This window comes from Triturus cristatus, chromosome 4_1 (assembly GCF_964204655.1).
Source record: "Triturus cristatus chromosome 4_1, aTriCri1.1, whole genome shotgun sequence".
Classification (NCBI taxonomy): Eukaryota; Metazoa; Chordata; class Amphibia; order Caudata; family Salamandridae; genus Triturus; species Triturus cristatus.
This window is the reverse complement of record NC_140585.1, coordinates 510725167-510750762: the sequence shown is the minus strand read 5'-3', so window position 1 is coordinate 510750762 and position 25596 is coordinate 510725167.

The following is a 25596-nucleotide window of genomic DNA, read 5'->3' as shown; positions in this document are numbered from 1 at the left end:
CATCCCACGAGGTACCCAGGCATATAGCAGAAAGCAAAACCTGGACTTTGGTGAACCAACCTACTTTTTTGAAGCGATCTAGTCTGTAAAGGTCTTGGAAGGCTACAGCATAGGAACTAAGCTCAGGTGTTTTTTTAAGTCGTAGCCAGAAGAGAAGGGGCGAAGCCTTGCTTTGTCCACTTCAGTTGTTCTACCCATATCCAATCTTAAAGGGATGAGCAGAGTACACTGGGGAAGAGAGTATAAGGATATTACAAACTTGTTTTCTGTGTGTAATAGGCCCTCAAGATTATCAAAACCCCAGATTTCTGCCCCATGCAACGCAGAGGCTACTACCTATTGATCGTAAATCTGCAGCAGAGCTGCTATTGGTCTGGTTTGGGAGGCCATGTGCTCTTTAATCAGTGCCCCAGAGGTTTTCTTCTGCTGTAAATTCATCTTGGTAATGTGGTACCTCCATGCCATTGTTTCCGATAAGTGCAAAACCAACAATTGATGGACAGAATGCAGAACAATGTCATACATTCACCCCAGTACAGAGATCTGGGCCTAAATCCATCGTTTTTTTGCTCACCATGCCATTCCAGTTTGAACCCAGCCATATGCAAATCAGTCTTGACCCTGTGCCTCATGGGAACAGTCCAGCCCGAACTGCCAAGCCAGGTCCTCACTGGACTGGAACCAAGAATCCTAGGACCGGTTTCGGGGTTTCACCTCTCTTCAGCCAGGATAGCTTGATTCCAGTGGCATGAAGAGCACGGGACTCACGTCTGAGCATACCCGTCCCACTCGGGGTGACAAATGCAAAACCAACAATTGATGAACATAATGCAGAACAATGTCATACATTCACCCCAGTACAGAGATCTGGGCCTAAATCCATCGTTTTTTGCTCACCATGCCCTTCCAGTTTGAACCCAGCCATATGCAAATCAGTCTTGACCCTGTGCCTCATGGGAACAGTCCAGCCCGAACTGCCAAGCCAGGTCCTCCCTGGACTGGAACCAAGCATCCTAGGACTGGTTTCGGGGTTTCACCCCTCTTCAGCCAGGATAGCTTGATTCCAGTGGCCTGGAGAGCACGGGACTCACGTCTGAGCATACCCGTCTCACTCGGGGTGACAAATGCAAAACCAACAATTGATGGACAGAATGCAGAACAATGTCATACATTCACCCCAGTACAGAGATCTGGGCCTAAATCCATCGTTTTTTTGCTCACCATGCCATTCCAGTTTGAACCCAGCCATGTGCAAATCCGTCTTGACCCTGTGCCTCATGGGAACAGTCCAGCCCGAACTGCCAAGCCAGGTCCTCCCTGGACTGGAACCAAGCATCCTAGGACCGGTTTCGGGGTTTCACCCCTCTTCAGCCAGGATAGCTTGATTCCAGTGGCATGGAGAGCACGGGACTCACGTCTGAGCATACCCGTCCCACTCTGGGTGACAAATGCAAAACCAACAATTGATGGACAGAATGCAGAACAATGTCATACATTCACCCCAGTATAGAGATCTGGGCCTAAATCCATCGTTTTTTTGCTCACCATCCCATTCCAGTTTGAACCCAGCCATAAGCAAATCAGTCTTGACCCTGTGCCTCATGGGAAAAGTCCAGCCCGAACTGCCAAGCTAGGTCCTCCCTGGACTGGAACCAAGCATCCTAGGACCGGTTTCGGGGTTTCACCCCTTTTCAGCCAGGATAGCTTGATTCCAGTGGCATGGAGAGCACGGGACTCATGTCTGAGCATGCCCATCCCACTCGGGGTGACAAACGCAAAACCAACAATTGATGGACAGAATGCAGAACAATGTCATACATTCACCCCAGTACAGAGATCTGGGCCTAAATCCATCGTTTTTTTGCTCACCATGCCATTCCAGTTTGAACCCAGCCATATGCAAATCAGTCTTGACCCTGTGCCTCATGGGAACAGTCCAGCCCGAACTGCCAAGCCAGGTCCTCCCTGGACTGGAACCAAGCATCCTAGGACCGGTTTCGGGGTTTCACCCCTCTTCAGCCAGGATAGCTTGATTCCAGTGGCATGGACAGCACGGGACTCACGTCTGAGCATACTCGTTCGGGCTGGACTGTTCCCATGAGGCACAGGGTCAGACTGATTTGCATATGGCCATGTCTAAACTGGGGTGGCAGAGTGGGCTAAAGAACGGTGGTGGATCAAACCCAGATCTGTTGACTGGGTGTGAGTGTTTGATTGGTTCTGATGCTCTGTCCATCACCACCCCCTTTTGTACCGCTTTGTTGGCCATAAGTTGGCAGGGTATGCTCAGACGTGAGTCCCTTGCTCACTTTGCCACTGGATTCAAGCAAGCCTGGCTGAAGACGGCTGAAATGCCAGAAACCGGTCCTAGGAAGCTTGTTTCCGGTCCAGGGAAGGCATGGCTTGGCAGTTCGGGCTGGACTGTTCCCATGAGGCACAGAGTCAGACTGATTTGCATATGGCCATGTCTAAACTGGGGTGGCAGAGTGGGCTAAAGAACGGTGATGGATCAAACCCAGATCTGTTGACTGGGTGTGAGTGTTTGATTGGTTCTGATGCTCTGTCCATCACCAGCCCCTTTTGTACCGCTTTGTTGGCCATAAGTTGGCATGGTATGCTCAGACGTGAGTCCCTTGCTCACTTTGCCACTGGATTCAAGCAAGCCTGGCTGAAGACGGCTGAAATGCCAGAAACCGGTCCTAGAAAGCTTGTTTCCGGTCCAGGGAAGGCATGGCTTGGCAGTTCGGGCTGGACTGTTCCCATGAGGCACAGGGTCAGACTGATTTGCATATGGCCATGTCTAAACTGGGGTGGCAGAGTGGGCTAAAGAACGGTGATGGATCAAACCCAGATCTGTTGACTGGGTGTGACTGTTTGATTGGTTCTGATGCTCTGTCCATCACCACCCCCTTTTGTACCGCTTTGTTGGCCATAAGTTGGCAGGGTATGCTCAGACGTGAGTCCCTTGCTCACTTTGCCACTGGATTCAAGCAAGCCTGGCTGAAGACGGCTGAAATGCCAGAAACCGGTCCTAGGAAGCTTGTTTCCGGTCCAGGGAAGGCATGGCTTGGCAGTTCGGGCTGGACTGTTCCCATGAGGCACAGGGTCAGACTGATTTGCATATGGCCATGTCTAAACTGGGGTGGCAGAGTGGGCTAAAGAACGGTGATGGATCAAACCTAGATCTGTTGACTGGGTGTGAGTGTTTGATTGGTTCTGATGCTCTGTCCATCACCACCCCCTTTTGTACCGCTTTGTTGGCCATAAGTTGGCAGGGTATGCTCAGACGTGAGTCCCTTGCTCACTTTGCCACTGGATTCAAGCAAGCTTGGCTGAAGACGGCTGAAATGCCAGAAACCGGTCCTAGGAAGCTTGTTTCCGGTCCAGGGAAGGCATGGCTTGGCAGTTCGGGCTGGACTGTTCCCATGAGGCACAGGGTCAGACTGATTTGCATATGGCCATGTCTAAACTGGGGTGGCAGAGTGGGCTAAAGAACGGTGATGGATCAAACCCAGATCTGTTGACTGGGTGTGAGTGTTTGATTGGTTCTGATGCTCTGTCCATCACCACCCCCTTTTGTACTGCTTTGTTGGCCATAAGTTGGCAGGGTATGCTCAGACATGAGTCCCTTGCTCACTTTGCCACTGGATTCAAGCAAGCCTGGCTGAAGACGGCTGAAATGCCAGAAACCGGTCCTAGGAAGCTTGTTTCCGGTCCAGGGAAGGCATGGCTTGGCAGTTCGGGCTGGACTGTTCCCATGAGGCACAGGGTCAGACTGATTTGCATATGGCCATGTCTAAACTGGGGTGGCAGAGTGGGCTAAAGAACGGTGATGGCTCAAACCCAGATCTGTTGACTGGGTGTGAGTGTTTGATTGGTTCTGATGCTCTGTCCATCACCACCCCCTTTTGTACCGCTTTGTTGGCCATAAGTTGGCAGGGTATGCTCAGACGTGAGTCCCTTGCTTACTTTGCCACTGGATTCAAGAAAGCCTGGCTGAAGACGGCTGAAATGCCAGAAACCGGTCCTAGGAAGCTTGTTTCCAGTCCAGGGAAGGCATGGCTTGGCAGTTCGGGCTGGACTGTTCCCATGAGGCACAGGGTCAGACTGATTTGCATATGGCCATGTCTAAACTGGGGTGGCAGAGTGGGCTAAAGAACGGTGATGGATCAAACCCAGATCTGTTGACTGGGTGTGAGTGTTTGATTGGTTCTGATGCTCTGTCCATCACCACCCCCTTTTGTACCGCATTGTTTCCGATAAGGTCACCCCTAGGTAGTCTAAAGTGGCCACTCTCTCCAGAGGAATCACACCCAACGTCAGTGTACCTTTAAATGATTTGTGAGGGTTCATCATCAGGAGCTTAGTTTTCAAGGTATTAACCTCCAGGCCTCTCTGGTTGAAGAAGGCTACAAAACTATCAAGGAGGAGTTAAAGGCCACTTGGGGTCTTGAAACTACTAAGGTGTCATCCGCAAATAGTAGAGCTGTTATTTTTCCACACCCCAGTCTAGGAGCATCAGCAGGGACTTCATCCAAATGCTTCACCACCTGGTTGATGAAGAGTGAAAACAAGGTGGGAGCCAATCGACATCCCTGGCAGACCCCCTAACGACTTTGATTGGTTCAGTCAATTGCCCTTGTTCTCCCCAACAAACCCTTGCGTAGGTATCCTTGTGAAGCCTAAAAAGGAGTGCAAGTAGCTCCGATGGTAGTCCCAATTCCCCAGTACCAGCCATAATTTAGGTCTTGGAATAATGTTGAAAGACGACTTTAAGTCAATGAAAGCAATATAAAGACTGGCTTGTTTGATTTTTCATCTTCAATAGGCTTTATCTGACACTCAAATCTCGAAATATTATAAATTCAGATATACCCTCTGATTGTTGGTCATGTAAAGCTTCTTCAGCGGACTTAATTCATACTCTCCTCACATGCCCTCACACACATCAGTTTTGGTTTAAAGCATGTTCTTAACTTGATAATATTTTTCAAACCAATGTACCTTTTTCTTATAAAAATATATTTCTAGACAGTTTATTAGAGGAATGGAACACTTTCCTCTATTGTGCAAATACTATTTATTTGTTAATTGCTGCTGATTTTCATCAAATAACCAAAAACTGGAAAGATTCCTCTGCATTTCTTTTCAAGCCTGGTGATGTGGTGTTTGCTACAATCATCATTTTGATGAGGCATATGCCCATCCCTTATCCTTGGCCATATGCAGAGACTCTCTTTGGTTTATAGACTCATGTGTGGCCATTGCCATAAACCATCATCTTTCTACTGAAGAAGTTACTAATCCTCGTTGAACACTTCTATAATGTTGCTTATTGTACTAGTATTAAGTATATAAGGTGTAGCTTATATTGAATTTCATATTTATTATTAGTATTCTCATATTTATAGTTTATCTCTTTACTATGCCTGTTTCCTCTTTCCTTTCTCTCCTTTCTCCTTCCCCTCTCTTTTTTCTCCTTCGTTTCTCTTTAATTTATCTCCGATATTCTTAACATTGCATTATAATTCATTGGCCATTGTTCATCCAATATTGCTTGTTTTTTTTTGTTATTGATATACATTTTTATTACTTGTTTCTTAATCCCTGATAAACCTTTCTTTAACTCAAAATGGATGATTTACAGGGCAAATATAGACCTGTATAGGTCCTATGAACTCTGGCCACTCTTGGATTGCCCATAAAGAAATGGATGACCATGGCTTTGTATTGATAATAAACCTGCAGCAAAGGTTCTACACCACAAACCGGTGTTGTGTTATTTATTGGCTTTATCATTCCCCAGTTGCAAGCATTTGTTCAGGGGCATGTGTACACATGACTAAAGGATATCTGAGCTATGAAGCCACCCTCCTTTTGTGACTCTTGACTTAATGGAAATGATGTTGTGCTTTGGTGGGCAAAATAACTGTACATTCTGCCTCAAAATGAATTCTCAGCAGCTTTAATATGATGAAGCTTTTTAACTGCCATTCAGCCCGGGCATTCGCGACCCTGACTTAGGAGCATAGCTATCACTAGCATAGCAGGAGCCATAGACCTGCAGCCCGGTTATATGAGGGACCCACTGCACCCAAAATATGACTATTCTTTGGTACCCAACCGGGTGACAAGGAGGCCTATTTTATCCTTTCCATTTTTTTGTTTGCTTATATTAAAAACCTGTGGACCTTTGTAACAACCCTGCGCCATGTGATTGTCATGCAGAGTTTTGTATTACCAAATTGGGATTTCTGTGATATTCTTCATGTGAGAATACTTAAAACAAGAAACTGCGTAATCAAGAAAAATATTTTTGAGGCTTAAAAACAAGGTGCAAACATGTGACTCTTCTCCCGGCACAAATGTGGAGGCACTGCAGCATGGACCACTTGGTCATCTGATCACCACTATATGTGAGCAGTGGGAAGCCTGATTACCCTAGGAAAAGGCTGTTAGAAACAACTGATAAAAAACCAACAAACTACAAAAAAAGGCAAAATAACAAATACTGGTAGATTACTCACTACTTTATTTCAAAGCTAATTGGTTATATAGTGAACGTATTACTGAGTGATTAAGAAGGCCACACCCAGAACCATCTTTTTACTAGCTTTGCATACAGTCTTGTAGCTCCCATGCCTTCCTTCTTCGTTTTATCTGCATGCTGTCTTTCATTTCAATAATGTCCCTAACTCTTTTACTTCATTTGACCACATCTAAAGAGATAGCACATATTTTTTCACAACAAATATTTTGATTGCATAGTGTTCCATGTGTTCTGATTTTTGATAATGGGTCGCATTTTCGGCTATATGTAAAAAAGTACATATGGAAGTTCGGCTATCCACTTATAACCAACCTCAGATGGACAGAGTGGAAAATTGTATCAGTGTGTGCAACATATTATTTAAGATATCAAGTCCTGTCACAAAATAAGGATTGTTGTTGGTAGAGTTAACTTAAACCAACATACCATAGCATGGAACACTCATCTATTAGCATGTCATCTTTCGTTTGTATTTATGGCCATCATCCATGCACATTTTCTTTGGGTCAGTTCTTGCTTCCATCAATTCCTTATGTGAAGAACACTCAACAGAGGTGAGGTAACTAATATTCATAAATCTTCACATTAGCAGAAAACAGAGAAAAAGAGATAGAGTAAAGAGAAAGAAAAATTAAGACCAAGATTAATATTTAGATTCATTGTGAATATGTTCAAGCTTTACATTGGTCTTGGCGCGGCTAAAGGTAATGAACAGAACATAAACCAGTGTTTGCCATGCCAATGGATGCCTTAGCTTCTTCCATCATAATGGAGATTCTAACATAGAAGGAGATCACTTCCTTCACATAATATTTTGGCAGGAACTTCCCATTTTTTGGAGACCTACATGCTACAGTCAAATCAGCTACAGGTTTTGGTCTGCTCGGGTGATGCACCTTAACCTGAGGCCGATATGTTTTATGTAAACTCCACTCTCGGATGCGTGCTCAGTCTGCAGTTTACAAACCAAATCGAGGGGACAGCCCGCTTCTTGAAACAATGTAGCCTCACGCGATTTAGAAAGAATTGCAAGGTATTATGATTTCAGTGTTGCCATTTTAAATGTTTAAGCCAATCAGCTACTGTTTTCTTTTCCTTCGAGGTGTTTATCGGAGGTCCTTATGTATTTATTTTTATAGTATTTTCTATATCACCCATATGTTGCTAAAAAGCCACCTGCAGCACGGTTAAGATGGATTTCCTTTTTTTTTTAGGTCAAATTAATAAAAACGACTACACGGATCCACATTTTCCTCTTAAAATGTGTGTGAATAAAAGCAATATAATGCATTAAGCCCTTCATGTAAACAGTGCATTTATTAACGAAACAAAATCAGTTAAAATGAACGTCAAAGCAAACTGAACGTTAATTTGCCTCCGCAGTGTTGAGTCGGCATAAACAAATAGCAGCATTTATATAGAATGTATTTTTAGCCTGATCTCTAAGAATAATGACCTCACTGGAGAGAAGCCTCATTGCATATGTACATTAGAAGTGGCTTTTATGTTTTTTAACTGACTCTTAATTGGTCAGTAGGTGAGGGTGGATCGTCCCTGACACATTGGAAACAATTTGGAGCTCTCTGGAGACAAGTTGCTAAGTGGTTAGAGGAATGACCTGCACAGACTTGTTTAGTTATGAATTGCCACAGTGTATTTACTGCAATCCCGGCATCCAGTGCGCTCATTTATCAGTGTTGCATTTCTCCAGGGGGAGTTTTAATGCGCACATTTGTTTCGCTTTGTGCAGAAACTAAAGTGGGTTAATATCACCCAAGAGTGTGTAAGGATTCACGGCGTGAGTAGCCTTCATGAGGCGCAGAGGATCGGAAGGAAGGAGTGTGTGGCCCACAGGCACAACACAGGCCTCTGCAGCCCCTGCGGTACAAGGGACCACAACCCATGATGTCCAATCTGGGCCATCTGTGAGATATGTGAAACTCAGGGGCCCTCATCACGTTCTGCGCGGGGGCATAATTTTACGTAATATCACTGGTGTGGGCTGCATATATATGAATGGCATGATGTTGCCTATCCATCATATACATGACAAGTACAGTGGAACATTGATGTATACGTACTGTCTGAAAGTCTCTGTATTGGCCCAGAGCACGTAGAACCCTCCACCCCCTCCTCCAGCAGTCAACATTGCTTTTGGAGCAACTATAACTGTGGTGAAAGCCCCCCATGATTTCATGCATTATCCTCACTTTGCGTTCTTGTCCAGTACATTTATATGCATCCATTTTATGCTCACGGTATTCTGTATATCCTTGAGTGAATTTGAGAGTGAGGCTGAGTTGTTGGAACTGCTAGACTGGTATTTGCATATGTTTTAATGGGAGTGTCATTTTAGTGGAAACTATCATTGGAGCATTGTTTCGAGGATGGGATTACATCTTCTGAAGCCACTTCTAGTGCTATCATTTATAGCAACAATGTTGAGATACTTATTTAATATTTATGTCTCTGTGTCGCACAATCACTATTCTTCGATGTTTATGTCCACACTTCAGGAACAGCAAGGGTTGGAGAGAACTGGTTTAGCACAACCTCGAGGAAGCTTTGCTTGCATTTATACGGTGGCGTGGGATATCCTTATCAAGGTCAGAAATGTTTTTTTATCGAGGAATTAGGAAGTGGAAGTGATGTGGTAACACCACATTGCTGATGTTCCCCTTGGGCATTTTACTAACAAAAAAGTGTTGAATTTTCCTGATGCAAAACATATGAAAAATGGGCAATAATCCCTTTCCTTAACAGGTGTTCATGGAACACTGACATCTGTGATATTCCTTGATTCCTAAATTGCCAATAGTTGTGATATCAGGAATTCTGGGGGTTGGAATACCACTTGGTCCTCCCACCCTCCTTAGAATTAAGGCATATGTGGAATTTATTTTACTTATTGAGGTTTTAAATTGGCGTGAAATAAGCCTCTTACCTAACCACGCTGTAAAAAAGAGTAATGGTGAAGTGTAACAACAAACTTTGCTGAAGTCTTGATTTAAAGGTTTTCTAGATGTTATCAATCTTATAACTGTAATGGGTATATTCAGGCTATATGACAGTACATGGGACTGAACTAGTTACAACAATGAAATAATGGTGTTCCAGAAATAGACGTAATGAATAAAACATGCAAATTAGCTTTACATATGGTGATGGTATATAAGTGCACTGGCCTTACTATTTACTTCTGCAGAGGCGAGATCTTAGTGCCTGATGAGGGCGATAATGTTTAAGGCCCTGTCCCATTTTCTTCATTTATGTTTTATTTGACATATCACTTAAACTTGTTGATATGTATTTCCTTGCGTTTCAAGGAAAGCCTCAGAGGGTGTGGCAATATTTATCTCTGGTTATCTCTGTTGTGTCCTACGTGTGGGTAGTGTGGGAGCTCAGTAGAAGCTCACATCAAGGATTGTCACTCGCTGTTAGCCTGCAAATAGAGTGCTCTGTGAGCATGGTTGCAAGTCCGATGACCTGCCTGCCCTCCCGTCAAAACTATTTTTTTTTTTTTTAAATTCAATAGCCTCTTTTTGGTGACACATGCCCCTGCAAAGCTGCCAGCTTGGGGGATAGAGCTTATCAGGAGACCTTTTGCAATTGAATATCACTCTGTTTTTGGCATTGCAATAGACTATTTTACATTTGAAAAGCTTCAGAGATGCACTGTATGCAAACAATGAAAGTTTGTTTGTTTATGGTTCGGCTTGACAGAGCAGCTGTCACCAGAAAATTATCGGAGCATCAGTAAAGAGAGACTTTTGCTCCACCCACAAGTTGGGAGCCAGGAGTACATGTTTTGATTTGGCAGAAGTTGTGTGCTTCCGCAAAAAAAGTGCTTTCCCTCCACTGCAGCTGTGATCATTGTCGTCATCTAGCTGGCTGAGGATGAACTTCCAGGGGCACACAGTGACATTGTAATGTTGTAGATAACTAGAAATTCATTGTGTTTGTTTTTCTCTGCCAGCAGCACAGATGGGAGGAGGGAAGTCATTAACCTAAATTCATTTTTAGGTCTGGTTTGGCAGTGGAATAGTCACCTAACTTTTTAACCTACACCAATATTGTTTCACAATTCTTTGATTCCACACAAACACCTATTCATTCCCATGCTATTTACCTTTAATGATTCACATTATCACACAACCATCTTTAAAACCTATTGGCATAGCCTGTGCTTGTTTGTTATGCTTTTACCCTGAAATAGGCTTTTTAAATGGATTAGCTGGGCACCAAAATGCAAGCCAGGCCTATTGATTTTGCCTTTACTTGTAATGTTTTTGTTTCCGGTGAGAAACATGAATTGGGTGTATATGTTTCTAGCCCTGAATCACAGATATCTGTATTGATTTATATTGAGACCTGTTGGCGAGCACCCCTCTTTCCTCTAGCCTGGTACATGCTCGTTTCTGCTCGGCATCTGCCATTCGTTTGAAGCTATCATTTCTGGAAACGGAACGGGAAGCCTTCAAGAAACCCCTCGCGCGGTATTGTCTCTTCTCTCTGCCTTCAAAGGGGTTAACCTCGCGCTCCCCCATTGTATTACTTATGGTGGTCTCCTCACAAAGCCCGCAGGGCTCGTTCACGTGGCTCTTACAACAATGAGTGCAGTGGGGCTGTTCTCTCTAATTACTGCGAGACAGGGATGCTAAAGAGGAATTAATGACAGTTGACAAGTGCAATTAATAATTAAAGCAAAGCCGGGAGTCATGCATCAGGCAGATGACAATAGAAGGATAACTGTACATGACAGCTTTCAGCGGTTTCTTCTCCAGACGCAGTTAGGAATAAAGCACACATTCCGGGGACTGCAAAGGGAATGCACTTTACTTCGGTCTCAGAGACAAGATGGGGCTCTCACACTTACAAAAAAGCCTGCCTGACAACAAAGGCAGACATTGATATTTAGTGAGGAAGATCCTCCTAGATTTTACTCTTAGATAATGAAAATGCCATTTTAAAATGGATGCTGTGGATTAAAAAAAGAAGAGGAGGGACAGCAAAAGCAAGCTTGTAACTCAAAAGAGATTCCTGTGTCAAAGACTGGACATTTGGCCTTATGTAGTAGTGAGCATTGACAAAGATTATTGGTCTGGCTTTGACTTTGTCTATACTTGTGTGTTTTTTTGTCATGGTTTTTGCAAAAAAGCTATTGTTGAGGAAGTGGCCGGACCCTCCGCAATCTAAAAAAGAGAAATGTCTAAAAGCAAAAACAAAATTTTTCTCAAAAACCCACATTGCAATAGTGGTAATAAACACTCCAATGAAGGGTCCTGCACCCTCTGCCTTCTGGTAAAAATCCCTTCTTATCGGCGGGTGTTCACTCCATCGGGATATAGACCCGTGATTCCCCCATTGTGTTACTTGTACAAAGAAGGTAAGAAGTGTACACCCTTTTTGTAATAAGAAACGCTCTTGTCCAGTCGTACTTTTATTCAAATGTAATTTATTCCATTTATTTGTGTAACAATTTAAAGATCCTTTTGGTTAAAGGACAGCCAACACGAGCTTTACCCCCTAGGAATATCGTGTCATTTTTCTGGAAATCTCTAGCCACTTTTAAAGGCATCTGCACATAATCACATTTCATAATTTGTGAACTAAGAAAAGTACCTTTCTCATCTTCACTAAATGGAGATGGTCCCTCATCAAACAAAGACAATGATCCAAAAATGTGTTCTTATTTTCTTTTATTCCTTCTGATCAAACAGCCTTGAGAAAGCCCCAGGCCAGTCAGTCCTAGGGGGGGGAAACATGTGTTGGCTGTCCTTTAACCAAACAGATCTTCGAATTGTTACATTGATAAATTGAATAAATTACATTTGAATCAACATACGACATGACAAAAGCGTGTCTTATTACAAAAAGAGCATACACTCCTTCACTTCTTTGTACATTGCAATAGTAGTGCCAGACACAAAAGGGAACTATTCTGTACAATGATGTGCTCCTGATGCAGTAACAGAATGCTGTCCCTCACAGTGCAATTAGCTGATGGCTTAAGTGGACTGACTCATTGCCCCAAGCTGTTGGTTGGGGTGAGCGAAAGAAAAATGTGACTGTCACACAACACACCAATGGATGAAGAGGACCAGAAGAAAACCCCGGTGAGTAAGCATATTATATGATTTTACTAGTATCAAAAAGTTCTTGGATAAAGCAACATTTAACTAAAATTCCAAGATTACATATCTATACATGCACATGGAGGGGAGAAAGCAGGAGTGCTGTCTTCGTGCTCTTGACACTATTCAACAACTGTAGGCAAATAACGTGACAAGGTATCCTCAGGAGATAGATAGTATTAGGGGTGGGTGTAACTTGTGCTATTGGCTATAGATTAATTATGTGAAATTGCAGAAAAATTACGCAAGATTACGCAAAATTATGCAAGGAACGTTACTCAGCATTTAGCACTATTGTCTTAGCTCAAAATGCACCCGTGCATCTATAATGGACCCAAGGATGCATTTTGATCCAAGAAAATAGCACAAAATGCAAAGAACAGAACACAAATAGCAGCAGCCAGCAGCCACTCGCCCTCACTACATTCATTGTTCCTGTGCTCCTGTGGTCAGATTTCTGTGCCAAATTACCAATAATCATACAAACAGTAACTCCGATTACTACAGAGCAATTACAATTTCTTCCAGGCCTTGATCTTAGTGATTTGTCTGCTTGTGTTATGCAAAACAAAATGCATGCAAAAAGGTGAATCAAATTGAAAGTTGTCTGCACAGTAAACTGAAAAACATGTTGTCAATAAATGCATAATTTAGATTTATTTGTTGTATATTTATTTAACTGATATGTAAAGTGCCAGATTCTTACAAGATACTCCGTTCCAGCGCTATATTATATTCTTAGTCCAAATTTCCATTTTCTTGTGTCAAAAGCGTCTTTCATCAGCAAGAGAGGGGGCTCACCTTGAGTATCCTCATTGCCAGGTTGTTTGAGGGGTTATCCTGATCTTATTGAAGCCCTATCTACTTTTGGAAACAAGGCTGGTTCCTAAATTGTCTGAGAAAGGAGACAAACCTTCTCTGAAAAGGCTCATTATTTGATTTCTTTTTGTCAAAGTTCATTATTTTTATTTGAACATTTTTCTAAAGAATACCAGAACAGATGAGGTAATTTCTTTAATTTATGCTATAAAATAATGTTGTTTCTCATAGAGCATCTCATCGTTCCTTGCTTCATCTGCAGCTCTATCAGCTAGGGTAACATCCTTTCACTTCACTATGACGGTTTAGCTCTATACCGATAATTGCATCTTGTGGCTTGGCAGTCTCTCCTTAACCTTGATACCCTTATCACCTATGTGCCTGGAGCTTCAATGTAATAACCTATTGCTCTTTATCTGCATGGACATAAAGCGTTTAAAACTTTTGAAGACCTTAACCGATTATGCCTAATAATGTTTTTCACATTTCTTCAAATCTCAAGATCTCACGAAAATACCCTTCCCATTGCTATTCAAATGTGCTAGCGGGAGAATTGCATAGGATCTTTGGCACCACGGGGCAAGTTGTAGAAGCTCTATTCTTTTCCATATGAAAATGTGCCAAGGCATTTCAAAGTAACATGTTATTCCTGATTAAGCATGCCCTTGTAACCTGCTGGTTTGAGGCCTAATATCATAATTTCTGGTTTCGAGGGGATGGGGTATCCTAGAAGACAATGTGCAATCTTTCCTACCCCTTTTCAGAGCTACTTCACACAGTCCAACCAAGTGAGCTGCACATTTCCCTGACCTCTGCATTCCTTCCAGCAATCCTGACTAATGTTAGAGTAAATGAGATGAAGGCATACTTGGGTGTACTGCCATCCATAAAGGGCCTTATAATGCATTTGCCTGTTTTAACACTTGGGGTGCTGATGTGCCCCTTCTTTAAAGTTCCCATTGTGTCTCTGAGATATGGAAGCCTGTTCCCAAGTATTCATAATTGGTCAAAAGGGTTGCAAGATCAATTCCAGAAGTGTCATGTAAGTAGGGGGAACTTTCTTAGTGCTCACCAACTTCAAAATTAAAGTCCTAAGAGGCATCCTACCCTTGCTTCTTTACACTTTAGCACACTGTGACCTAATTAGGTGTAATGCAACTCACCCCTTTTGTCATGGTGAAACTGTGCTTTGCCACATAATACATCTGGTAGCACCATTGCTAATCTCCCTCCACCTATTTGTCTTGTTCGTTGAAGTAAACGTTCAAGGAGCCTAGGTCTGGCATTGTTCCTAACAAACTATGCCACCAATTATTGCCTTTTGATAAAAATTGAGTTCTCATTGGCATTGGTAATGCCTGCAACACATACAGGCATCTCAGAAATATGTTAATTTAACCACATTTTCTCTCCCAGACCAAGAAATAAAAAGGGGAAAACCAGGTTACCAGATCCTTTTTAACAGTTTCTAACAATTAGTTGAAATTTGTCCTGATTAGACTAGACAAGTGTGTGGCAAGTTTGACTTCTAAGCTTTTTGTGCCCCTTAGTTTATCTGAATTAGTATTCTCTTTCCATAGCTGGTGCCACTTCTAAGTCTATCATGTAGCATGCCATTTCTTCAAATTCTTTCAATTGGCGAACTGTCTCTGGAAGGTAAGTGTCTCTGGGGCCCCCCAAAAGAGGAGAACATCTAAGCATATACAACTTTCCTAAGTTCATGAGCTCCATACTGGATTCCCTTGATGACTAGGGATCTCAGGAAAGTCACGGGTTTAGTGCTCAGTCAATTATAAATAGGACAGAAGGCAACCACGTCTAGTTCCCCTTTACAGCTGAAACAACTGTTAAAGCTGTCTATACAGTATAAAATGTGCCCCGGGGTGTGCATATTTAGTCGTAACCATTTGTATGTACCTGGGGGCCACCCTCATACACTCCAACACATTACTCAAGAAGGACCAATCCAACCATGACAGCCAATACAAAATGCCTCCTAACATTTATATAAGAAGATCAACAAAATCTTTAGCTGTAGTTCCTATTCTTGGAAGTGCAGACAAATCAATAATTCAATGAACATATGTAACATAAACAACACTAGTAATCCCCCTTTATTATGTCATGATTCTGACTGGCATGCAAACACACAATGTGAAGGTATACTGCACCAGTGTCTCTTTACTGTGCATCTCATCCAGCAGCTCATATCTTGTTTGGACTCCAACTCGTTGCCCATCAGTTATGTACATGGTCTCTACTTTTATGATGGTGCAGGGCTTTCTCTCAAAAGATATCTCTCCCCTCTGCACTGTCATACTGGTTCGAGGTGGGGTTCCCCTTCAACCTCCTCTCTCTCACTCTGGCTGGGATCCCCTTGGCATGTGGGTTGTTCTGTGGTTTTCCCTTGAACACAGTTCTACTTCCTCTTCCTCTGGGCTTTCATTTTCTCTGACAGTTGGTAGTTCTTCCTCCGGGAGGAACTGTCTGAAGTGGGACACATTCCTGGATACCTGTTCCACTCGCCTCTGAGTGATTCTCTTAGCTCCTCTTACTCTGACCACTGTCCAAGGATGTGGCTCAAATGGCAGTCTGAACTTTCCCTGCAGGTTACAGTCCCTGATCAACACTTTGTCCCCTGGGTGCAGTGTCTGTTGTCGTTCCCTCCTCTTTCTGCTGGCATATTCGTTGTGATATTGCCTGCATCCAAATACCTGTTGTAGTGGTTTCCAGCTTTCAAACCATTGGGGGTGGTTGGGAATGGATACAGTGGATGACCACCCCGTGCAAAGCCAGCTTGGGGTGTGGCTCAATATTTGGACAGAAAGTTGTAGATAGTGTTTTCTGTGTTGTCGTTCTCAGCCTCCGCTATACATGCCACTTTCTTAAAAGCTCCAACAAAATACTCTATTCACCATGGGTTTGGGCCACCTTGGCATGATGCGTCTGTGCTGCATGTTTCTTGATCTTAAATATTGAGCCCATTGGCTGCTATTGAAGGGGGGCCCATTGTCGGTTAGAATTTTCCCTATCAGGCCAGATTATTTCTCCATTTTTGGAATTGCATCGGGGCAGAGGTGGAGGGCACAATCTCAACTTCAAGATATTTTGAGAAGTTATCAATTCCAATGAGCATGTAAGTCCCATTTCGGAGGCTGCCAAAATCAGCACTGGCTCTTAGCCATGGTGATGCCATGGGCAGGAGGCTCAAGGGGCCCAGTGGCTTGGCATGTGGCACACCTCTACACCATTGTTTCCACCATCTGATCAAGTTGTGGGAACCAAATCTTGGCTTAAGCCTGTTCTTTGTCTTCACAATTCCTCTGTGGATCCTGTGAACCAGGTGAACTGCTAATTGACTTAGACTTAGGGCCAGCACTAGCCTTGTACCCCTCAGGAGGCAGCCCTCTGCAGTGACTGACAGCTCTTGCCACACATTATGAAGGGACCAAATCGTTTGTCACGCTTCTTCAATCCTGTGGGTTCCTTTATCTAATATGAGACTTCAGTAAGATGAAGCGCAGTGATTGCTAGTTGGAGGCAGTCATCATAGGCGGTGGCTTCAGCTACCTCTTTCACTGACATCAGATATGTCCTTGCTCTCTCCAGCACTAGTTTCACATACTCCTGCATCACCTTATCTAGTGTTTCCTGGGCATGGGTAGCAGATCCGGCAGGCCCTGATAGGGAGTCAAGTTGCAGGAACCAGGTAAGTACACAATGTCGAATTGTATTCTTGAAACTGTAAAATCCACTTTTTGATGTGCGGCTGTGGTTTAGATGCCCATATAAGCATAAATGGAAGTGGCAGCACTCTCAGTGTACTGCTTTGGCCTCTTTTTCCATCTGTGAGTACATTTGCTCTGTGAGGGTCAGGGCTCAGCTGTTCTATGCAGCCGGCGCCCGCTGTCCTCCAACTTTGCATTGTGATAGCACAGCAACTCAGACACCTTCTTGGGATCAAAATAGGTAAGCGTAGTTTCCATCGACAGTGCTTCTTTTGTTCTCTGGAATGCCCAGTCACCCCAGACCCATGGTGCCCTGCTTTTAGTTAGTTCCCTCAGCAGTGTAGCAAGGTCTACGAGGTTTTGACTGAAATGGCTACAGTATGTCACCATTCCTATAAAGTTTCTTACTCCTGATACTGAAGTGGGGCAGGTGCCTTATATAAGCATCTCACCTAGTGCAAAACCTTCCTTTGAGACCCAATATCTGAAAAAGCTTATATCTTCCCTGAGAAATTCATACTTTTCCTTGTGGAGAGTGAGGCCATAGTCTTGCAGTCGGTTAACCTCTTCTGTGCCCATGACGAGATAGTCTCGTCATGGAGCACGGTCGGCTGTGCCCATGACGAGACTATCTCGTCATGAAACCCGCCCACTAAGGAAACGCCCGGCACAGGAGGGGGAAAGGGCGTGGCACCGAAGGGGTTAAAGACTGATCTAAGTCAGGTCAGGTGGGTCTCAATGGTGGAGGCATGGACCAAAATGTCATTGCTGCCATGCAGTTCACCTGGAAGCCCTGTGAGCAGCTCTCACATGATGTTTTGGAAGAACTAAGCCGCACTAGATATGGCATAATCTATCCTTCTGTCACAACATACTCCCACATGCGTCGAGAAAGTTGTTTTGTGGAATGAGTTGGTGTGAAGCAGATCTGGTGGTATCCTTCTCGCAGGTCCATCTCCGAAAAACACTTAGACCCTGCTAGCTACTCAACCGTAGAAGTCAGGTGTCTTCCCTTTTGATTGCAAGGTTAGTTATCCTCATGTCAGCACACATACTAATGCATAAGGTTATTTGAGTTTCCTTGCGATGACTATAGGGGATAACCAGGGCATGGGCCCAGCAGCCTTTTCAGTTATTCCTGCTTCCTCTAGTTGCTTTTAAAATATCAAGATGCCAAAATATAGAGTTGTAAATATTGCGAGGATAGAATATTGACTGTCAAAAATATAGTGGTACAGAATATCGTAATGCAGGTAAGAAATATCGTTTGTCATAATATCGAAGGTAGTAATATTGTTAGTCATAATGTCATTGTTGAAAATATCGATTTTTTTTAGTGTTTTAAATGTTAGTATATGTGGTAAAAGTATATATTATTTTTGTAATGTACGTTTGAATTTTTTTAAAGTAATGAATTTTATGTTAAATTATTTTTGCATATTTTAGTTCTGTAGCGGGTTGTGGGTTTATAGGGGAATAGGGTGGGAAGTAATTTAATTATAATATATTAATTAAGATTTTTTTTTTTACTATTTAATTATATGTTAATTCATTTTTGCATCTTCTTATTAAACAAGCCCAGGGGGTGGCGATCCCCGGGGATGAGGGGGCCTCTTGCTCCCTGCATATAATTAGCAGAGCCCCGGGGAGGTGGCTGTCCCTGGGGCTGCAGGGGCCCCAATGGGCCCGCTATATAATTTGGCATTACCCCAGGGACCTGGCCCACCCGGGGGCTTACAAATAATGAGGCACAGGAGCCTGCACTTTGTTTTTTAAACATTTTCTCAGCAGGATTCGCGCACCCATTACAACTTCTGCCAATTGTTTTTTTTAATGCTTTTTTGGGCCTGGGTTCCCTGTGGGACCCCCTGAGCAGGCTTAGGGATTCAGGGTGTTTTCACCCTGCCCCCTTTTCATTTTTTTAATTTTTGTTTTACATTTTCTTGTGACTCGGATACCGAGTCACAAGATGGCCACCAACACTTCCTGGTTTGGAGTGTTGACAGCCAATCAGAGTGAAGCTTGTGCCCGGGAGGGTTTGCGAATCCTCCTCGGTGCTCAGATATCGATATTTTTTTAATTTCTCAGGAACTACTGAACGGATTTACACCATTTAAAAAAGTGTTGCTTTCTGGACCAAGACCTACCTTTTTGCCAAATTTGGTGTAATTCCGTTCTGCAGTTCGGGCTGTAGCCGTGTCTAAAGTTCCTATGGAAATTACCAATGGGGAAAACGTATTTTGTGGGGGATCCCACTTTTCTTGGCCCCTGCTTGATGAATCACCCTGAAACTTTAAAGACAGGAGCTGACCTAAGTGAACCTTTTTTAGGTGGGAAAAGTTCGCGAAGATTCCTCAACCAGCGCCAAAGATATTGCCAAATCAAGAAACGCTTTTGCAATGGAAACTAGGTCCTAACTATAACTACCTACTGGCAACTGCCAGTAGGTAATATACATATATGACCAAGACCACGGACGTGGTTGAAACGCGTCGTCCTAGCTGCCAGGAATAAACTTCACCTGCTGAATCAACCTTGTGTGCTCGTGTGATATCCTTTTCACCGGATTTCTTTTGTGAGAATATATATGTATATTATCTACTGGCGGTCAGCAGTAGATAGTTATAGTTAGGACCGTGTTTCCATAAGAAATCTCAAAATTCTATTTTGAATAACTTTGGCGCCGGTGGACGAATATTCGCGAAATTTTCAAAACTAATGGGGCGTTCCACTCAGCTCCTACCCTGAAAGTCTCGGGGGGATTCGTCAAGCGGGGGCCGAGAAAAAAGGGGGGTCCCAAAACGCGTTTTTCCCATGCATTTTCCCATAGGACCTTTAGTCGAAGGTACAGCCCGAATGGCTGAACAGAATTACTTGAAATTTGGCAAAGAGGTAGTCCTCAGGTCAGGGATGTGCCTTTTGCATATATGGTGTCAATCTGTTCAGTAGTTCCTGAGAAAATTGCAGTTAAAAGCACATAAATATCTATAGCCGCGCACCGAGCGCGCACCGTGCCGTGCGCTAGCGTAATTCTGATTGGTGGATTCATGTCAGTCAACATTCGAATCGGTCAAAATCAGGAAGTGTCGACCGCCATTTTGTGTGTGACAGTGAAAAAGAAAGGTTGAGAACGTGAAAAGGGGGCAGGGTACAGAGTTCCTGACCCCCTAGCTTTTGTCAGGGGGCCCCTGAAGGACCATGAAGGGTGAAAAAAACATTTTTTTTTTTTTTAAATCGCGGGGTGTCGGCGGAATCATGAAGAAAATAGAATAAAAAATCAAATTTAAGTGTTTAGATGTTAGGTGGCTCTAAAAAGAGCCGTTGTGTTAATTGAGGGACAGAGGAAAAAAAAGACATGGCAAAAATTATAGCGTGCCGCACGTGTGCTGCTGTATCTTGCTCTCTATTAGGGGAATGCTGGTGTCCGCATAAGAGAGAAGAGCATTGCACGCATTGCAACGTATATGCACCCTCTTAAACAGAGGGTGTATATCCAGAGGAACCGAACCAGGTGAAGCTGCCGCCGCAGATTAAGTGCTCGGCTGAGCTGCTGCGGATGTGCACGGCTGAGCTGCTGGTGGGTTTTCTCTAGCAGCTCGAGCATAAGCCACAGGATGTACATCTCTAACGTGCCTGATCATAGTTAAGATACTAAAAGAGTATTTCTTTTTAGGATCTCCTCTTGATAAAACACGATCACAAAGAGTGCAGGTGACTTTTGGAGCATTCACCTTCTTCTGCTCGTCTGGAAATGTAAAAAATGCCATATAAAAGAGTCTTTCAGTTTCCTCTGTCTCTGTCTCACAAGGGTCTCCTGCTCACTCCCAGAAGATGACTGCTGCTCTGCCATTCTCAAGTACTGGAGTACTGGAAAAGCTGCCCAGCTCTTTCTCCCAGGGAATCAGAAGTAATAATGAGGGGAGTGGGTGTGGTGTTGGAAGTTTCTGGAACTGAAACTACTATAAACCAATGAAAAGTGTTTTTTCTAAATCACATGACTTGCCGTGCGCGCACGGTGCGTGCACGGAGCACGCAGAGTGCGCGCATGGAGCACGCACGCTTGTGCGTATGGAGCATGCGCGCATGCGCGTACGCGCACGGAGCACGCGCACATGTGCGTACGCGCACGGAGCACACACGCATGTGCGTACGGAGCACACGAGTATGGAGCATGCACGCATGCGCATAGGGAGCACACGCGCATGCGCGTATGGAGTACGATGTACGCATACGCACGTGGAGCACGTACGCATGCGCACACGGAGTACGGACAAAAACCCTTAAAAAAAACAAAATATATTTTTTTAAAGTGTTTATAAGTTCATAGAAGATATTAACTATGCTGGTCAACTCTATCAAAATAATAAAAAAAATAACTGAGCCATTCCATATTACAGGATAAAGTTAATCTATATATATAAAAATATAAAAATACATTCATAAATTAGCATTTAAAAAACCTTGCAAATTCACTTAGAAAACCATAGGTTTCACACACGTTATAGTTAGGAATTAGCATTTAAAAAACCTTGCAAATTCACTGAAAAAACCATAGGTTTCACACACGTTATAGTTAGGAATTAGCATTTAAAAAACCTTGCAAATTCACTGAAAAAAACATAGGTTTTACACATGTTATAGTTAGCTGGACATTTCACTCGTAAAAAAACAATGAAATTCCCCCGTTATAGTTAGTTCAGCTAACTATAACTCGCGCGCCCGCAATCCACTGCTGATGACGTCAGATATTACATCACTCATGACATGGTCAGTGGCATCACTCATGACATCACTGATGACATCTCAAATGACATCACTGATGACATCACTGATGACGTCATCCATGTGATAAATTACCACATCTTCTCACACCCTAATATAACCTTTGATACACCGACTCAAAATTTAAGAGTTCCATTCTCAAAACCATACATACTGTAATACCAATAACTACATAGCCAGTTATTAACTCTTAGGTCTACATACACCTCCACTCATTCACCTGTACAGTCACTCATACTTACAGTCACAACATACAAAACTATCATATGCATTTATACACCTATATAGACACTCTCACACTACCAATCATCCATAGAGGTACTCTCACACCTACTCATTCATGCAAATAATCACACTCCCATTTACTCACCTACGTGGTTATACACACTCAAGTTCACTTACTCATAAAAATAGTATCACATTCTTACACTCTTATAAAATCATTGATGCAAGCACACACTCATCCATACAGTCACTCTCACAATCACACACTCTCACATCTACCCACTTATATACTCTTACATGCACATATACTGCCTTTCACATATGTAGTTAGTCACAAATGTACCACTGAGATATACATTCAATCCCTAACACACCCATACATACACTCACTCAACCATACAGTCCATCACAGATGCACTCTTAAAACCATGCACCCATAGAATCACCCACTCATACATCTATGCATAGAGTCACACACACCCTACCCACACAAACACTCAGGAACCCATACAGATACTGAGACAAGCAATCAATAACTCATATAGACACTCATATAGGTATTCACAAAACCATGCAGCCACTTATACACCAACATACAGAAACATACAGACATTTACACAGTTTAGTCACTAGTCTGCAGTAAGATACATTTAATGACTCACTTATAGAGTCAGTTACGCACCACAGAAAATCATCCATTTACACACTTGTACACGCACTCATTCTTCAACAGGCCTTTCCCTATATATATTAAACATATTAAAATTGTTCAGAAACACATACTCAATGGATGATGTCATCAGTGATGTAATTTGAGATGTCATCAGTGATGTCATGAGTGATGTCACTGACCATGTCATGAGTGATGTAATATGTGACGTCATCAGCAGTGGATTGCGGGCGCACGAGTTATAGTTAGCTGAACTAACTATAACGGGGGAATTTCATTGGTTTTTTACAGGTGAAATGTCCAGCTAACTATAACATGTGTGAAACCTATGGTTTTTTCAGTGAATACATATATATATATATATATATATATATATATATATATATATATATATCTTGAAGAAGCGTCAGCGTTCCCCCGTTTCCGGAGCCCCCGGCCCTTCAGGGTGGCCTCACTTCATGGGCACGGAGCAACCCACAATCACCCCACTGGTAAGAACAACAATGTGAGGCCCAATACCTTGAAATTTGCTTTATTTCATGAGGCTTTTTGCAGCGCCTGATTCCCTTTTGTCCAACGTTTCAGCCTGTTGCCTTGATCACGGACAGGAACACAAGCGCCCAGGTGCGCACAGGTGTCTTTTATAGAATATATCACGTGCCTGCATTTTGCCAGTACTACCGTTCCCAGAGTGCATTTGTGCTTTTATTCAACTTGTGAACTGGCAATCCAACGATGTTTATTCACTCGGTGGTAATAACTATTGCACACGCACTGGTATTTGCAAGGAATCGTTTTTGAGGCAGGCAGGTGAATTTCAGTCCATATCGCAAATGTTTTTTAAAATATTAGCATCATGCAAAGCGGCATCTTTCAGGCACGATTAAAGCAGGGAATCATCCCTCTTCAAATCCCTTCCACGCGCCATTCCATTTACTCAGTAGGTATCCCTTCGTGGGTTGGAAGGCGCGAGTGAGCCATGCTCCTCAGTAAACATCTTGAAGAAGCGTCAGCGTTCCCCCGTTTCCGGAGCCCCCGGCCCTTCAGGGTGGCCTCACTTCATGGGCACGGAGCAACCCACAATCACCCCACTGGTAAGAACAACAATGTGAGGCCCAATACCTTGAAATTTGCTTTATTTCATGAGGCTTTTTGCAGCGCCTGATTCCCTTTTGTCCAACGTTTCAGCCTGTTGCCTTGATCACGGACAGGAACACAAGCGCCCAGGTGCGCACAGGTGTCTTTTATAGAATATATCACGTGCCTGCATTTTGCCAGTACTACCGTTCCCAGAGTGCATTTGTGCTTTTATTCAACTTGTGAACTGGCAATCCAACGATGTTTATTCACTCGGTGGTAATAACTATTGCACACGCACTGGTATTTGCAAGGAATCGTTTTTGAGGCAGGTAGGTGAATTTCAGTCCATATCGCAAATGTTTTTTAAAATATTAGCATCATGCAAAGCGGCATCTTTCAGGCACGATTAAAGCAGGGAATCATCCCTCTTCAAATCCCTTCCACGCGCCATTCCATTTACTCAGTAGTTATCCCTTCGTGGGTTGGAAGGCGCGAGTGAGCCATGCTCCTCAGTAAACATCTTGAAGAAGCGTCAGCGTTCCCCCGTTTCCGGAGCCCCCGGCCCTTCAGGGTGGCCTCACTTCATGGGCACGGAGCAACCCACAATCATCCCACTGGTAAGAACAACAATGTGAGGCCCAATACCTTGAAATTTGCTTTGTTTCATGAGGCTTTTTGCAGCGCCTGATTCCCTTTTGTCCAACGTTTCAGCCTGTTGCCTTGATAACGGACAGGAACACAAGCGCCCAGGTGCGCACAGGTGTCTTTTATAGAATATATCACGTGCCTGCATTTTGCCAGTACTACCGTTCCCAGAGTGCATTTGTGCTTTTATTCAACTTGTGAACTGGCAATCCAACGATGTTTATTCACTCGGTCGTAATAACTATTGCACACGCACTGGTATTTGCAAGGAATCGTTTTTGAGGCAGGCAGGTGAATTTCAGTCCATATCGCAAATGTTTTTTAAAATATTAGCATCATGCAAAGCGGCATCTTTCAGGCACGATTAAAGCAGGGAATCATCCCTCTTCAAATCCCTTCCACGCGCCATTCCATTTACTCAGTAGTTATCCCTTCGTGGGTTGGAAGGCGCGAGTGAGCCATGCTCCTCAGTAAACATCTTGAAGAAGCGTCAGCGTTCCCCCGTTTCCGGAGCCCCCGGCCCTTCAGGGTGGCCTCACTTCATGGGCACGGAGCAACCCACAATCACCCCACTGGTAAGAACAACAATGTGAGGCCCAATACCTTGAAATTTGCTTTATTTCAGGAGGCTTTTTGCAGCGCCTGATTCCCTTTTGTCCAACGTTTCAGCCTGTTGCCTTGATCACGGACAGGAACACAAGCGCCCAGGTGCGCACAGGTGTCTTTTATAGAATATATCACGTGCCTGCATTTTGCCAGTACTACCGTTCCCAGAGTGCATTTGTGCTTTTATTCAACTTGTGAACTGGCAATCCAACGATGTTTATTCACTCGGTGGTAATAACTATTGCACACGCACTGGTATTTGCAAGGAATCGTTTTTGAGGCAGGCAGGTGAATTTCAGTCCATATCGCAAATGTTTTTTAAAATATTAGCATCATGCAAAGCGGCATCTTTCAGGC